A 10356-nucleotide genomic window follows, 5' to 3' on the forward strand; every position below is an offset into this window, starting at 1 on the left:
GCCTGGTTGGAAGCCCTCCTTTCCAAATATGTGTTTAGATTAAGTCAAAAATAATAACATTAACCCCACTGTAATTACTGTATTTCTATGTTCCTTTACCTATACACTGGTATCAACTTCATAAAAACTCCAATAAGTGTTTTTTTCTCCAGCCTACCTGTCATTCTCTGATACATGGTGCTTATCCCCTCTGCACTCCCCTCTCCTCGTGGTGCCTTACACCTGGCTCTGTTGGGAGCTCTTCCTTCCTCAAACAAAGCCCCAGCAGTGTGTGTAGCTGCGTAATATCCTCCTTGTTTCTAAATATTTTTAAAGATCTCCAGGATCCCGTCACTGAACAGCTTAGGCAGTCACAGAAACAAAAAAAGAGCCAAAATCTTCTGCCTCTTTAGGAATCACTAAGCTATAGCTTTTGAGAATATTAATTTGTTTTGAGGAACACTTTTTAAAACTTTTTCATTAGCTTGTTCTGATTTTTTTCCCTGCATGTTACAATATTTAAAGGAAGTTAAAACTTTTATAACAGCTGGGGTCTCACATCAAGGCAAAAATAATATACTTACAGCTGTCTTGCTTTGCATGAAGATTTTAAAGAAGTTTTATTTTCTGCAAACAATAGTTGACAACTCAAGACAAAATCACTATGTGTGTTTTTCCCAAAGAGTAAAGAGATTTCTTTCTTTTGTTTTGTCATTCTTTTTTCTATCAGTATATTTTGTCCTTCTCACTTGGGTAGTCTCCAAAGCTCTGATTTTACATTCCCATATATACATACTAAGAAACCCACAGCTGAAATCAATAAAGTAATTCAGATTGGAAGGGATCTCTGGAAGTCATCCCATCCAACCCCACTCACACCAAGGACAACTTCAATTTTAGATCAAGTTGTTCAGGGTCTTGTTTGATTTTCTCCCTGGAAGGAGATGCCACAACATCTCTGGGCATCTTGTGCCAGTGCTGGACTGCCCTCACCATGAAAAATCCTTCCCATTACATCTGGTTGGAATTGTCCTTGTTGCATCTTGCCTCTGTTGGCCTTATTCCATTTGCTGTGCACCTCTAGAAGACTCGGGCTCTGCCTCTGCTATACCCTCTCATTAGGAAATTGAAGTCAGCAATTAGACATTCCCCTCCCTGGCCTTCTCTTCCTGAGACTGAGCATGAGCAGGTCTCAGCCTCCTGGTACATCATCCTCCACCTCCCTCATCTCCTCCATGCTTTTGGCCAGAGTGGCTCCAGTATCTCAAAATCTGTCTTGTACTGTGAGTCAAAAAGGACCCTACTCATACTCCAGAGGTGAGTGAAATTTAGCTTTGCCTCCATTTATTATTCAGCTTCATTTAGCAGTAAGCCAGGTATATAATTTGCAGTTTTCCCTCAATATCTGCAAGCCAAAAGGAATTCTTCCCAGTTCCATGGCTGGATAGTTTTTAGGGAAAGGCCTTAAACAAGATGAGTTGCATATGCCTTTGGAGTAAGAGTAGCAGTAGTTTTCTGCAATGATCTCAAGAATCAAATAATAATCTTCTCCCTTTGTGGATGAATGTAAAAATAACCCTAGACCAAATCTATCAAAAGTAGTATATTTAAAGCAGTATATGTTATTTGAGAAAAACATAGGTCATGAAGGCAAATAACTCTCTCTCTCTCTGAAGGTGAGATACCAATCTACACTTTGTCTCTGTTTCTACCAGAAGTTAAAGGGGCCTCACAGCAAATCTATTTCCACAGCAGGCATTCCATCAAACTTGTGCATTACACATCTGAAAGTGCTTGTGAAGATCACCAAACAGAACTCTGGCTCAGAGCTGAGAGGACATCCCTAGTTAGTATTCTGTTTATAAACTGTTCTTTGAGTACAGATTGATTTTAAAGAAATGAGAAAAAGCCCAAATGAAAAATAGCAACGATTTCAAGCCAGATCAATTGAAAGTAAATGTTGAAAAATTCCTTTACCAGTCTGTTCACATATTTGTTGTCTGAAACAGCTCTCAAAGGAAAGGGCCAAATAAATAACTTTCTACCATAGATTCAGGATTCCTATACAGAAAAGAATTAGTACAAAAAACAGGGACAGAAATGTTGGTCACAGAGGGTCAAATATATCCTTGTTCTAATTCTAGTGGAACTATAACCTTGAATTAGATCCACAGAATACAAACTTGTACAGATATTTCAGTAACAATTCAGTAGAAGATTTCATGAAAGAATAGTTGTTTAATAACATCAAGTGCAAGCAGTAACAACAGGGTTCAAACTGCCTCCAAGCTGCTTCTGCGAAATAAATAAAACTATCTTAAGTCCCTGTTCAGAAGTAAATTCCCGTATCTAGCTTCAGGAAATGAAAATCAAACTTCTCTGATTAGTCTGTTAAGTAGTTTTTCACACTTGCAAATTCTCAGGAGCTTTTGTTTCATGGATCTGTCTGCACCTCTGGAAGCCAATGTGCAAAACAATTACATGAGCATAGCCCAGATCACCTAATCTGGTGTTCTGTAACGCCTTCAGCTCCAAGCACTAATTGTTCAGTGTTCTCTTCTCCAGAATATATTCACAAACAATTCCCCTGAGCCTGGAATTCCTTGCTAATTACCCCAATGATATCCAATCCTGCTCTCTTATCATCTAGTTCTGTGATTCACCTCTATTACTCCTATATGGCCAGTCTTTGCTGAAGACTGCTACCCTCTTGATCTAATCCAGACCCTACCCTTTCCTTCCCCAGGAGTCCAAACCACCATAATCTTTATTCCAGAAAGTAGTAAGTCTCTTGAGGGGAAAGAAAGCAGCTCCCTGCAACAGAATTGTAGGCTGCCAAATATCTGCCAGAATGCATGAATTGTGTTCCGTAACACCCAGGTGTGAAGGCAAGGTGACCCAATTACTCCAGGAAATATTTTACCCAGTTGTTGGGGCTTTCATAGGTGCAGTCACAACCTCAACCATTTATATAATCCAAACACAACCCTTCAACCCAAATAATGTTATCTCGTGGAACACAAACAGGAGAGTATCATCTGTCCTAGGGGTGAAACAAAGCAAGTATGAAGTTCATACCACACACTCTGGCTGATTTATACATCTGCTCTGGACCATGGCTCTTGATCTGGGTGAATCTGCAGCACTGAGGAAAGGTATTAATGATCACCTGATAAAGCTGTAGCTCAACTCTGCAGAAAGATGTGTTGATAATTTTGTGATGCCCTTGCAATAGGCAAGAGTGACTCTGTAACTATGGCAAGCTCTTACAATACAGTGCCTTTTAGAAAAGCACTGCTGATGTCTAGGCTGGTATATTTAAAAAGAAGATTGACTGCAGGCTATTTATAAATACTCCTGCTTGTGCACACTAAAACTGAGTGTTTAAACAATGAAAATACTGACTTCATATCATTTGTTTTTCCTTTGACAGAAAATTGACCAACCCCTCTGAAATTCCCAATAACTAGGCAGAGGGAAAAGAAAAACAAAAGCAGTGACATGCAAATTTAGCTAAAAGAAAATTGTATTTTTTTGAACTTGCTTTCTGTCTTGGAGAGATTTTAAGAAGAGCAAATTTGTTTCCTGATTAACAGATTCCTTAATAGATAAAATCCTTTTATATATATATATATATATATATATAGTGGAAAATGGTCTGGCAATACTTCCTTTTTATCCTGACTTGAAGCTCTATTTATTGCTGATGCACTAAAGTGATAGTTGTCTTAAAAATCTCTACTGCATGGGAAGAATTAGAAGTACAAAATTTATTTTTCACACAGTGAAAATAAACTCAAGCACAAAAGAGTGATGGAAAATGCTCAGGATTTTCAGACCAGAACATCAGAGATCTTTGAGAAAAGACAATATATACAAAGAGCAATAATTAAAACTTTTTCTGACAGGTGGAGCTTTCTTGAGTTAAGATTCAACTTATCTTGGTGTTGTGATATTTAATCTCCCTGGGTGTTCTGTAGTTTTTCAGCTTTCTTGACAGCTACTTTGCAGGAAACCTCTATGGCCTGAGGTTGGCTCCAGAATATGCTGCTGTACATAAGAGTTTGATAATATGATAATACTTGCTTCTTTTATTGTGCTGTGAAAAAAGTCCTGGGTGTTTATTAGAAGTCGTCACAAGCTGAGTGACATGGTTTGGAGGCAGACAGAAGGAAAAAGTACCATAAAAAAACCAGAATGTTTGGAAGTTTCAGTGGAGTTGGAGCAGTAATGACAGATCAGCCCCTCACGAAACTGTTCTCACCTTTTACTGCCATTTTTGATTGTTGTACTTTAATTTTTGTAGTGAAAAACTGTTTGTGAATTAGGCCATCAGTCTGACTGTGGTTTTTAAAGCACACTAGTGCAGCCCAAGATTGCCTACTGAACTGTTAAAATCACAGATACCACTTTTCAGTCCTTACTAGACTTGGAACATTGTTGTTACCATTCACAGTATTCTAAAACAAAAACAGGAGGTGTTCTACAGACAGCCTGTCAGTAGGGGCTGACTGATTCAAATAATATGAAGTTTCCATCTCAAACATGCTTCTAAAATATTGGATGAGGTCTTAATCCCAGTGTTACCAGGCAACATGTTTACAAAATCAAACGTGATTTCTATTCTCTGTGAATGTTGTGAATATTCTGAATTCCAGTTTGTTTGTCTCTTCCATTATTTGCTTGCTGTAATTACACTCTATGTTTGTGCTCTGTACAGTTTAACAAAGTTTATTTCTGTCAGAGTTTCCTTTAGTACAAAGTTGAATCTACAATGAGAATTAAAGTCTTTGAATAAACATCTGCCTGGAAAGACTGGGAGATAAATCAGCCCACTGATCCCATTTGGTGCCAAGACCAACAGCTTAAAAAGAATCCCAATCACATCACATTTTTATAAAGGTAGAGCCCCCAGTCCCAAGAAAGGCAAAGCCCACCTGGCCTAGTTGATGTACACACATTGCATAAAGAGCGAGCCTAGGCCCCTCCTATACAAGGGCTTTTTTCTTTTGTTTTTTTTTTTTTAATACCTATTGCAGATGAGGGATGAGTAGAAGATGAGGTTACATGTGTTTCCCACAACAATACAAGACATTGGTGAAAATTCTAGACTGAAAGTAGACAATACCCTCAATTTCAGAGCTGGGTAAATATTTCACTTAGAATTTTACTAGTTTTCTCCTGAAAAGACCATGTGTATGTCAGCCAATCCTACAGTTTTGCTGACCCAAAGTTGTTTCCATTTCTTTCAAAACATTTCGTAATTGGAATCAAGACTTACACTCCTGCACAGTTTTTTCCCCACCCTACGAATAAACTGAGAAATAAATAAGCATCAGGTTTTCCTCAGTTTCAGTCTACTGCATTAGTCACAAGCCTAGTCTTGATGTCTTGTTCAATAACCACTTGTATTTCTACTTTTACTTAGGCCTGGCATACCAGCATGCCTGATTTGGCTTATTTTTAAGAAAAATCTTCCCTTTAAATGTGATTTTAAAGGAAAATCAGTCATCCCTGCATGTATGTAATGGTTCACAGCTTTTGTGGTTCTCTTTGAGAATGTATCACACTGGAATAGTCCATGTAATATTCACTCTTTGTTCCCATTGTTCCTTTCAAACATGTCATGCGAATGAGAATAGTTTATTATTGATGTTAGCCCATTAAGGAGTCTGTTTTAAGTTTCCACTGGCAGTGGTATATCGAGGCCATGGAAAAAATGTCAAGAGACCCTGTATTTTCCTGTATTTATGCATTTATATACATTATTTATTTATACATTTTCCTGTATTTGAGCTGCAGACAGTACCCATTTTCTGAGCATCAGACAATACCCCATCAGATCTCTGTGCTTTGCTTTCAATATCCCACACCTGTAGTCAGTGTATGAAAAAGTAATGCTTAGTTAATAATGGGGGCTTAAGCCACCAGTCAGAAGGAGATTGAATGACTACAATGCAATATAGATTTTAACCAGATGGGGATGTTAAACAAAGTATCTGATTTGTGAATATGCTCCTGTCCAAGGAAACTTCACAGCGTTCTATGCCTGAATTTCATTTTTGCTGCCAAATCCACCTCAGTGTACTTATCTTAATTTCTATTGAAGGAAATGGAAGTATAATAGATAGAAGTTGGCACATCAATTTTTTTGCTTCTGTTTTAGTCATGACTACATATTTTAAACATTTAGGCCAAAATATAGGGTTTCTGCTTACTTCTAAGGGGCAGAGACCTCTGCCATTTAAAGAACTAAATTGTGAGATTCAAACAAATTGAACTAGAATTCCATTTGTCTGCACTAAATCCAAACCTTTTTAAAATTTATTTTCACAAAAAATACTGACAATCTTTCCTCCTTTTTTTTTTTCTGTTGCTGTCAGTTTAACATCACCACAGAACCTATGTGCTTAGAAAACAAGGAACCAAAAAATCTAACAGTTCTTTTAAAAAAATCTGATGGACTATTTTCAAAGCATAGAAATCACATTAAAAAAATTACAGATGTCTCATCTGTTTTATGCTTAAGTGAAAATCAAAAACGTTGTTGCAATTATGATTTTATATTTTAACTATGAAACATAAATGAGTAGGTTTAAAAAAAATAAACTGCCTGAGTTATTAGAGTCTTTGAATTGCCTGCTGAGCCCAGGCAGTAATGTTTTCTAATGTGTGTGTCTGTATCAATATAATGACAGCAACACACTTCAGATCAACTGGATACTAATTACAGATTTACCTGATAGACTGGAATGGCTCCCAAGGAGCTGCTGCACTCTACTTAGCAAGTAAGTTATTCTTCTAAAAGCTGCATAAGGACTTGCAATGTTAAATAATCTCATCTGGATACCATTTTGTAATACACCTTCTATAACCAAAAGTTTTGAGGAGGTTCAGGTGCCTCTGCAAAGAGGTGGCAGGGCCCTGGCAGGGGCTCAGAGCTCCAGACACTGGGTTTACTTTGAATCCATGAGGCCCTTTCACACAGAAGAAGAGATTACAGCACTTGAAGTAGCTCCTCAATTGTCAGCTCTTATGTCTCCTTTAACACTGAGAAAAGCAAGAATTCTCCATTTCAGGCACTATGAGACGTAGGATACATCCATTAAAATTATGAAGCAGATTATTCAAAAAATTTAAAAAACCCACCTCATTCTTCAAACAACACAGGATTAAATTGTGGGCCTCATGACCGTAAGAAATTGTGAAAGTAAAAGGAAGAAGTAGATTCAAGCAGATGAGCACAGGGAATGCAGCTAACATACCTTTAATGGGGTTGGGATACAATCTTACACTCACAAGCAATCTAAAGCTCTCCGTTTTTGAAAGAAGGAGGATGGGTTGATAGAATAATTGCCTTAAATACCCTTGGTACTCTCTAGCCATTTGTCACCTGCTTGCAGCAGCCCAGGCTGGTGCAGAGCCCACAGCCTCCCCCTGCACAGCATTCTGTGGGAAGCTCCTCGGCACTGCTGTGGGAAGCTGTTACTCCATGGGAGCAGAGGATCAGGGTTGGAGCTGCAATCATTGTTTACACAAACTTAAAAAGCCTTAGAGAAACACTAAAAAAGACAATTTTTAATGAACGCTCTCTGAAGAGGTGATTAATTTGTTCATGAGCTGTTACTAAAAATGTAATCAGTAAAGTGTAAAAAAGGTTTCATACTCAATGTAATTGCTTGCCTATAATGTAATAGTAATAATGAAAACACCTACAGTAAAGGCTTGTTAACTCAGTGTGGGATATATGATCCTGTTTGCAGTTTAAAGCACAAGAACTAGACACTTGCTTGTGCTCAGTACATCTTTTTGATTCAAAAGCACAGTAGCTTAATCAATTGTTCCCATCCCTTCTGGAAAATCAACACTTACAGTTCCTCTTATGAATCATCACTCTCCTTGTCTATCATTTAAAATAAATATGTTTTGCTGTTCTTCGATTGTTCTTGTCTTTCAGGTTTTCACTTCGGGATAATAAAAAGCACATCCCTAATGACACTAAGTAGTTTCATAATTTCTGGCATATGTACCCTGGGCAAAGAAAGGAAAATTACACCAAAACAAATAAAAATGTAATATGAAATATACTACAGTTTATAAACGCTGTGTTCAGATTGCATTGTGGACAAATTCTTGTAATTCTCCTAGGCTGTTTAATACCTTGCTCTACAGATAAATCTGACGTTTGCTTTTACATAATTTACATTGCATCCAACAGAGTAGCAAAAGCCATTGTGCTCTTCTGGATCTGAATTAAAATCACCAGATACTGGGAGGAAAAAACATGAGAACAACTGAAAAATTCTTAAAATGTGAAAGAATTTTCATAAGTATATGGTACTTCTTACTTTTTACAAAGTAGGGTGTTTTCCTGATATGTTAGTCAGGAAAAAAAATAAAATTTACGATTGGCTAGTGGTCTATAACTCATCACTACAGATCAGATTCAAAGTGCTAAGGAGGATGTTATACCTCCACGTGGAGATTTATTCAACAGAATTAATGTGAAAATGAGGTACCATTCAACATCAGTAATTACAGGTCTGCTTGCTCATTTCCCCAGATCCTTCCTGGGTCTGCTGCAGTGATTTTTCACTTTTGTTTTAAAAATGCATAGTAAAGTGTGCTAATAAACATATGATAGTGAGGTGAGTCCAGACAAAAGGTCATAAATGAGACAATCTATGAATGGAGAAAGTAAAGGCAAGGAATAGCCTTTGCTGCTAGGAAGAATTCCCAGGGAGTATAAAGTCTAAAAGATCCAGTAGGAATTAAGATTTATCAAGTCACAATCACTTACCCTGTGACAAGAATGACAGTTCTACATAGTAATTTTCTTAGAAGTCTGTATTTTGTACTTATCTTCTGGTTTGCTACTTATTTTGTAGAGGGAATAGGTCTGTAGTTTGCTAAGCTTTCAAGGTTCAGATCTTTCTAATTTTCTCACAAATAATCACATCAATAATAGCTCAAGAAATTATTAATAGGAAGCTCCAGTTTCTTGTTATTGCTGACTTTATCTAATTACTGTGAGTGGTTTACACCCAGATAGCCACACATGCAGAGAAAAGCATTACACCTCCCCTCAGAAAAAATAAAATTACAGTAACTCCTGCAGTCAGATTGAACATAATAGGATTATCTTTTCAATCTATTCACTGAGTGCCTCCATGCAGGCTTCTTCAAATCAATAGCTATACTTACAAAAGAACTGGAAAATGCATAGTAATTAAGAAAAAGAAAAAAAAACTTAAAACACTATGCTTTTGAAGTTTATTTTCAGTAAACAAAGTCTTCCCTTATTCTGGGGGGAAAAAAAAAAAGGAAGAACACATTATATTTTAATGCTACAAAAGCTTATAAAATGGGATTTTCTAAGGAATCCAAGGAGATCAGGCACCTACTCCCTCAAGCTCTTTTGAAAATTGTAGCATTTATCTTCAGAAGTGCTTCAGTGCCAGCTGGAGAGAGGCTGGCTGAGAGGATCCCATCAGGATTTCACAACCCTGAAGTCATGTAAATTGCATCACCCTCTTGACTTGCTGGAGCTTTTAAGTGACAGAGCAACATTTCTGCCGCAGCAATCACAAGTGTACCCCAGCATGCCTTGAGTGGTGGGGGGTGACGAAAGCACATTCTGAGCTTAGAAAGGGGAGGGAAGCGGAGCACAGGTCCCCAGGGGAGGCACTTTCCTTGCGAGGACACCACGGGAATCTCCATCCCGAGCGGGACAGCCAAGGCTGGGCTCAGGAGCAGGGCACTGCTTCCTTGGCCTCCCTGCCCCGAGTCTACACAGGGAAACCAAGGAGAGAAAAATTGAGAAGGGCCCTGTGCTGGCTTCTGCCAAGCTGAGAGGATTCACCACGAGGCTTAACCATGTACTCCTGGGACCTGAAACCAGCTAGCACCGAGGACAGACCTGCCTCAACCCCCGCCAGCCTGGGCATCGCTGCTGGGAAGGACACTTGGAGCCGTTGGGAACCGTGCAAGTGGCAGCTGCTGGACAGGCCTGAGGAAGCTGGAGACAAGACAGTCTGAATCTGTTCCTTTCAATGTTAATGATGTGTTAACAGAGAATAGAGCTGAGGTTGGGACTTTCAGACAACTCACAGTAATACTACTGGGGAAAAACTGTCCCAAGCATCAGTTGGTTCATGTCCACTGAAAGATGGGAAGCAGAAATGAAGGCAGCAGCCCAGACAGCTGTGAGGAAAAACATGCAAGAGGAAAATCATAAACCATGGTCTGTGAGAGACTCTTCTGCCTAAGTCTTATTCCTAGTGATAAGCTGATTGCAGTTCTTTCCTGAGTGCAATACTACTGCACCAGAAGTCAGAAGCAAATGTTCTGGTTTTTCCTAAGAAATTTGAATGAAAT

This window comes from Corvus moneduloides, chromosome 16 (assembly GCF_009650955.1).
Source record: "Corvus moneduloides isolate bCorMon1 chromosome 16, bCorMon1.pri, whole genome shotgun sequence".
Lineage (NCBI taxonomy): Eukaryota > Metazoa > Chordata > Aves > Passeriformes > Corvidae > Corvus > Corvus moneduloides.